Source organism: Alosa pseudoharengus, unplaced genomic scaffold (genome assembly GCF_046254945.1).
Source record: "Alosa pseudoharengus isolate Yale_2024_CS ecotype anadromous, Long Island Sound unplaced genomic scaffold, YU_APseudo_1.1 YU_APseudo_1.1_scf_2, whole genome shotgun sequence".
Classification (NCBI taxonomy): domain Eukaryota; kingdom Metazoa; phylum Chordata; class Actinopteri; order Clupeiformes; family Clupeidae; genus Alosa; species Alosa pseudoharengus.
This window is the reverse complement of record NW_027468663.1, coordinates 51,396,330-51,404,227: the sequence shown is the minus strand read 5'-3', so window position 1 is coordinate 51,404,227 and position 7,898 is coordinate 51,396,330. Positions and strand designations below refer to the sequence as shown.

The 7,898-nt window shown below is 39.1% G+C and overlaps 1 long non-coding RNA gene across 1 annotated transcript; it reads right to left on the bottom strand.

Moving 5' to 3' along the window:
- Positions 1–3,658: 3,658 nt before the first annotated feature.
- Positions 3,659–4,831, bottom strand: LOC143135391 (uncharacterized). The gene is made up of 4 exons (XR_012988927.1): positions 4,692–4,831; positions 4,199–4,337; positions 3,863–3,913; positions 3,659–3,742 (listed from the first exon to the last, which is right to left on the bottom strand). It is a non-coding gene; the product is annotated as an uncharacterized LOC143135391 (long non-coding RNA).
- Between the last annotated feature and the right edge of the window lie 3,067 nt (positions 4,832–7,898).

Here is a 7,898-nt window from a genome sequence, read left to right as displayed (position 1 = left end):
GTTCAATAAGCCTGTGTTTGGGATATAGCGTTACTGTAATTTCGTTACTTTATTGGGAAACGAAGTAGTCTGAAGGTAAATTTAAATGTCATTAATTAGGCATACTTACAATTTCTGTCTATAGCCTATTTACTTATTGGGCCCCATCATGACATTCTAAAGTGCATCGTCACTCGTCAAAAGTCTATTCAAATTTAGTAGGATGTCCAGTTCACATTGGGAGGGGTTTCGCTATCAAAAGTGGAGCGCATGGCGTAACAAGGTGTTCCTGGGTCTTTTAATCAGTCATATGGGTGTGTTTGGGGCGTAACATCATTTTAAACCAATGAGAATGACATCTGTCATTCCCTTTAATGGCGCAACGCGCGATATGTCAAATAAATGCATTGGTATTTTGGCATTCAAAGGCGCATTTGAAGGAGGCTGCTTTCGAGACCGTATAGAAGTCATTCTTTAAACCATGCTTTACTAAAACCTAGCATAGCCTTCACGCATTTGCACTCGTCTATTTGAACTCATTGGCAAAGTGAAACTAACTTCACCAAAGAGTCAGTCAACGACAAGAAGGTTATATGCAGTTACTTTCACTATTGACTGACAATGGGTTACCACCGAAAACATAGGCTGGAAAAAGCAACACTTACCCTAATATTGCTCAAATGACTGAATAAAACAACATTTATCCTGCAGAGGATTTGTTTATATCTCGTGACAGTGCGTCTTCAGCTGTGCTCCATACGTGTCTCTCGCCTCTCCCCTAATCACTTTTAACCGTCATTACCAATTTGCAAATGATGGTGAATAACTACTCATTATGAGATGTACAGTATTTCGTAATATCTTTGTTCTAATTATGTTTCCTATTGTAATCGTGCAATTTGTAATGCTTTGCATGGACGTGCGCTGGTGTGCGTTCATGAATAATAGAAGGATGGTGCGTGCACCTGCCAATATGACTGGTGACATGCGCTCTTAAAATAGCATATGAACAACTCGCCATTGACTTCTGACCAGGTGTAGGTGGTGTATGATAGCGATTTTTAGACAACGTGCTAGGCCCCTCCCTAGGTTGTTAATTGCCACACCCCTGGGCGCAATGCTTAAAAAATAAACGTGCAAAATGAGTATTACGCCATGCGCTGGTGACCCAAAAAACAACCCATTGTCTCCATGATTGCTTATTTAAAATATGGATTAGCCTTGATAGCCTAGGCTACATTATTTCATAGAGACCAAGTGCATGAACCGTATGCGTGTGCGTATGTAGGCTACAGCACGCATTCTCTCCCTGCGCCTCTCAAACGGGTTCAGCCTGCATCTCCCCTAAGCAAATCAAAACGGTGGCTTGTGCAATAACTGTTCATGCAGACTTAAACTGGCGCGGTAGCCTACACAACTTTGCAAAGTCAACTTGAATGTATCAATTTTGAACAAAGCCTATTTATCACAACATTGTCTGTAGCGTTGTCAATCGCAAACTCAAATTTATTCAAACGGCTAAGGAATTAACTGTAGCTTAATTTGTGGAGATCGAAGAGAAAGCATCTGTTTGACATAGGCCTACACGTAGCCACGGACGGGCCTAGGCCCGTCTACTTGTCAGTCTTGCCCGTCCTATTAGAGGGCTTTCCTTCGTTTACGCTCACCATCTTAAAAAGACGCGCATGCAAGTCAACACTGCGCTGAAAGCTCAAGAATCAGTCAAATCGCGAACTGCCACAGCTCCGTTTAATTGTCAGGTGTGATGAAATGCGTTCATATTCCACTTCTTATGTCATAAACGTTGCATGCCTATGGAAAGGTTTTGTAGTAGGATTGTCCAATGGTCAGTGTTGCTTCAATTTGTGTTTTAATTTATGCGACGCACCAATGCTGGGTTCATCAGTTTTCCCATGTTTAAAACGTTTAGCCGACTGCCTAACTTGTTTTTTTTCGTTCTATAAGTTCCACTTTTCATGTCATGAATGTAACATGCCTAAGATAAGGCTTTCCAGTTGTACAATATGGTCAATCTATTCTCAATTGTGATTCATGTGACGTGCGCACCGATGCTGGGTTCATGCACTTGGTCAGCCTAAAACAGGAACATTTTGGAGAGGGAATGAGAGAATGAACTCACGCAAGAAACACTTTTTAATTAAACGTAGGCCTAATTTACAAATACATAGTAAAACACTGAAAGTTAATATTTACACCACGGGTATCATGTCACTCTCAAGCTCAGTCGCGTGCTGCCCTCTTTTGAGTTTGCGAGAGGCTGAAGCAGTCATACACATTTGCACAATTGTGCAGCCTATAATAAAAAGTAAATAATGCTTAATTAAATAAAGGCATGTGCTTACGCAGCCTATAAGTAAATAAACAGGGATTAAAGTGAAAAAAATTTTTCAGGCCATAAGTCATACGTTGTTCATATTTACCTATAGAGATAGCACCGCTTTTGCGGTCGCGACCTATTGGTTTTTAATGTACAAAAAGATGCAAACAGCAAAGTAAAGGGAGTATTCGCCTTATTCACACAGCGGCCATTGTTTAAACCAAAACGAGGCTACAGGGTACACTTACTATATAATTAATGCCACCTACAGGTGAATGCATAGAACATAACAATCCTATGGTTTGTGTACCCTGTAGCCTCGTTTTAGCCGCCAATGGCCGCCATGTGAATAAGGCGAATTGAGAGTGTTCTTGATTGAGATTGAGTTTTCCTGATGAACAAAAATATATTTTAGTACCATCCCTGACCATTGCTGATTAGCCATTGCTGTTCTTTTCTACTGCAGCAATATTGTAGAAAGGCTTTAACACACTCTTATTTAATTACTTCAGGCCAAAAGTGTTTAAAGGGGAGATTTTTTTCTTGTTAATATGCAATTCAACACCAAGTAAAATCTATAAAATCAAGTTTGCAAGACTTCCCATTTCCTCATCAAAGTAACGAATCAGAACATTCTAGATATTGTTCATATTTCCATTTGTTGCCTCATCCGCATAATGAAAACATGGTAATTTTGAGTTTTACAGACAACTCAGTTTTCCAATGAGCAGCAATACTGTGTGTGCTCATGCAGGAGGTCTGCGCATTTGATAACGACAATCTGGAGACGGAGCTTTTGTCTTCAGCAACAGATTGTGTAAGGTTGACAAGAGGTTGCGATATGGTTAAGGACAGGTCGTGTTGCGCTATGAAAGAACATGCGTCCCATACAGAAAAATAATATATTCATATATGCAGCTTGAACATATTCCAGTATAAGCACATCTATGTTAAATAAATATATTTACATCTATGTTAAATACATATATTTACATGTATGTATCAATATATTTCAAAATATAAGTAAATATTCAATATTGGCCACTTTCTTATATTTTATGCATATAATTAAATATATTTAAATATATGACACTAAGAAGCATGATCACATGACCCTTGATGAAGATTCTGATCACATGATCTATATATTTCAGACATATATGTCTCTAATATAGTTCATATTCTACTATGGTTTGATATTTTCCGCATTAATCAATAAATATTTCACTATTGTGTTCACTTAAAATCAACCATAGTATCAGTATAAAGAGGAAGAAACACACAACACTTCTGTTATCTTTTATTCTATTTTATTGAAATTCTTTGTTTTTGTTATGGAACCTCAATTCTGCCACTTTGGCATTTATTGCCTGGCCCAGCAATCTGGAGTGAGTGTCTGGCCTGGGAACTGCTTCAGGGTGGCCTCTAAATAAGACAGAACATATGCAAAAAGAACATGCAAAATATTAGTGACACAAATCATGATAATTGGAGATAAATACAAAGTGAGTTGGAGAGAAAGACATACAAATAAAATAAACTCACCAATTATCGTCTTAGTCCTCTCAGGGTCCAGGCATTCCCTCTAAGTGCCTCCTAAAAAACAGCACAATCAATTAGGACCCTTAAATAGTTACAGTTTACTAACACAGGAAAGATCTGTGATGGTAAGGCGAAAATGTGAAGCAATCCACACAGACAGCCTAACACTTTTAAATGAGACAACACAACTAATATATCATATACACAGAAGAGAGAAGCACACAGATACACACTGAAAGGAAAAGTTAGTTTCCTCCTCAAATTTTTACTAAACTTTTACAACCAATTAAGCTGCTATTTCACATCTGTATGAAAACACTCCTTCATCGTCATACAAACCTTGTTGAATAAAAGCCTTCAGACTCACATCCTCCTCTTGGAGAGCCATTATCGCCACCTCTTCTTTAGGTGGTTGTCAGTTCTGGGTTATCTCCCACAGCTCACACTCATAGAGAGCTCTACCAGCCTTCTCTGAAACCTGCAAGTGAACAGAATATACAGCATGAATGAGAGTGGCGTTGGTAAAGGGTATACTCGCGTAATATGTAATGTCCTGGGATATTCCCACTCATGAAGTGTCTCCCATCTGAGACTGCTATCTGAGACTGTAGAGAAGCTGTACCAACTATCATAGAAAGATATGGTTGGAAAGGTATATTTTCAGTTCACTTTGTGTCCCCAGTAGCTTGAAGCTAATTTCTTGTCATTCAAAAGATCAAAACTACAAACAACAAATGTATAAATTCTCAGAAACAAAGGGTTATGTTCTGCATTCGAAAATAGACCTTTAACAAAAAAGTTATATTCATAAGTAAACATTAATTTTTATTACCTTTGGTCTATGTGATGATGAAGCATCAACATCAACATTTGTCAGTGAAGCATACTACGGGTAGGGCTTGGGTCGTCTTGGTCTCAGGTCTTCTGGTCCATCCTCCGGTGTCCTTGATGTAGCTTTCAAGTGTTGCCTCCCTCTCTAAATAAAAAAAAAAAAAAAAGGGTTTCAGTGTTCAAATATACTACATGACCATACATGGTCCTTTTCAATACAATTAAACTTACATTTCTATAATTTAACATGGGTGTGAATGGTTTTGCAAGAATGTCAGTGCACAAAGCATGACAAAGTAGTTTGATAGTGCACAAAAACAAAACACATTACTTGCAATACATTTTCTGTCTTGCATGACAAATCATAAGTTAGCTTCTATCTATGCCTATCAATCTACATGCCAGAGGCAAATAAACTACCAAATATGGCCGGAAGACAGGTTAAATTGGTATTTCACTGTCATTACAAGTCGTTTTCATTAATTGTCCAAACGTTTCTCAGTGAATTTATTTTTTAAACCCCTTTCAGGTGTACAAAAATAAAGCTAGCGCTGGCTAATATATGATAACGTTAATGTTACAGAAAGTAGCAACGGTTGGCTTCCATCTTCCACCAATAATACCATTGTTAATTCGGACATTAACTTCTGTAAATGTTATATGAAAGCAATTCAGCATACAATGAAGATCTACTTACCAGCAATTTTGACCACCATGGCCTCGAAAACCGGCCAACTACCTCTTGGCCGCCTTCCTCCCCTCCACAACATAACGTTAGTTTCTAGCAAGATGTTGTCCCATCCAGCCGTTGAAAAAGTCTTCCTCATTAACGTTAGATCTACTAATGCAGTCAGTCGGCAAAATACTGGTTTTGCTCTCATACTCCTCGCCAATCCACTTAACCAGAACAAACGTTTTACATTTGGACTACTAGTAGAAGCTAGCTGTTAGTTATGCTTATGTAGAGAAAGCTGCAAACATTTTAACCGTTATTCCAACCAAAGATTCCAACGACCTTAGAGTACGTTGGTAGTGACGTATTTTGAAGTTAAAGGTAGCCTTTTTGTAAACCCCACCCATCACTGCCTGTGTGCAAATAAGTTAATGGAATATATTCACCATATATGTTAATGTAAGATATCCACATATATGTTACATTGCTGGGTCCCACATATACTTGCATATATACATTCTTGTACTATATATGTATTAAATATATTGTAGCCATCTATTTAAATATAAGCTGGATGCAGCTGTATATGTGAATATATTTTTTCCCTTGATTTTTCTGTATGGGGTAGCCTACTTTCTAAACGTAAAAACGGTCAGCCATAGATAAACGTAACCTACCTCTGTCGTGGTGGCTAGTTGCACCAGGTAGGGAAGATGTCCTGAAGTGCACGAAAGTTAACCTTATAGCGGTCTTCTGATTGGTGGCGTGCTAAAAAGTTTTCCTATTGCATCCATAAACAATTTTCTTGCAGCGAACCGCGCAAAAGCAAACCGCTGGCACTTTAATTTCTTTACACCATGGCTTGTTAGTTCTCCCCCGTTTCCAACAGCTGCCCATCTGCATTTATTATGACCGCCGCTAGCGAAGCTAGCGAAGCGGTCATATAGGGATTGTCAAAGTTTTTTTTTTGTTTCCCCCGTCATCTACTTCCTGAAATTTTGGTCAACGATACCCGGGGCACCGAAACACCGGGGCACATGAAATTTGGTGGGTATGTAGCCCCACTAGACTTTTACGGAAAAATTTCGTTTGGTCCCCGGGGCAATAAAGCCTGGGCCCCCCGAAACCCAAAAAATGCAGTTTTTCCTAAATAACTACCTGAACCGTGGCACCGAGGATGAAGAAATTTTTATGGTATGTTGGTCTCAAGGGCCCACATCAACTTAGCCCATAATCACTCATTTGTGATTTGCACCCCCCCGGTAAAAAATGAAAATGCAATATCATTCTGCTTTAATCGCCCCTCTCTTCAGTAAAGACGTTCAGAACTGCACCAAATTTTATGTGTATGATTAACCTGACATTCTCTGGGGGTATGCCAAGTTTCGTAGAATTTCATCCATGGGGGGGTCTAAAAAATTAAGTTATGTGTACATTTAGTGACTCTACACTCATTGGCCTGTAGATGGTGGTGCACACATATACACATGCACACACACACACAGGCACCCACATACTATCGGTATTAGAACGGCTGATACATAATTACAAATTCAGTAGGATTAAAAGAAAGCCAAAATAAATATTCATCATCATCATCATGGCTGCATTTCCAGTATTGGCGATAAGTAGTCGTTTGTCCACTAGATGGCGCATCGTTGCAGTGAGACGTAATTTTGTTGGAAGTTAATCTAAAGTGGGTTAGAAAGACACTACGCTTCCTACAAGGACAAGACTGTAGGCTACAGTAGTTTACCGCAGAGAACGTCTAAGGGTAGGATGATTTCTGCATGAAATGTAATTCCCATTTCCTCTTGAAGCCGAAATAAATCTGAGAATGTTTATCGGACATGCTTGTTTTTTACTGCAGGTAGGCTACGTTAATCCTATCAATAGCAGAACGTAGGTAAAATAATGTTACCGTTAGCATGGTTGAGTGATGGAGGCCAATTTGATTATTGATGTATTTGTAGAAAACCATAAATGCGTTTATAGGCTACCAAGCAAATCGATAGCAGCACTAATTGTATCTTTCGACTGTCATCTCATTTGCTTATGACCAACCTAGGCTACTAACAGGAGCTAAGTGAGTTAGCCACAACACGTTCGCTACGTGATGGTTTTTTAATGGAAAATATATAGGCCTAGGCTACCTGAAAGATAACCTGTCTATGATCCCGTGATGATCTACATCTCCATTTAAACCAGATGTTTTAGAGCGCACGTTGAGATGTATTCAGGGCAGGGCTGTACCTACACATATTTGTTGCACGTGCTACAAAAATCATTCTTTGCGATGGATGATTTAGTACCAACGTTACACCGGTCAGATACAGTTTTGCCTATGGCTATTCCGTGAGACTGAGGCGCTTTTTGTTTGTTCGAAGTGCGTGTTTAGGGTGTGAGAGGGGAGTCGATGTGCTTTGATTCCAGCTTGGTAGTTGTAGTCTATGCGATTAAAAAACACGTGTGTGTGAAGTATCCAAACAATGATAACGCTTTCATTATGGCTGCTTTAGCCACAGACCTTGAGTT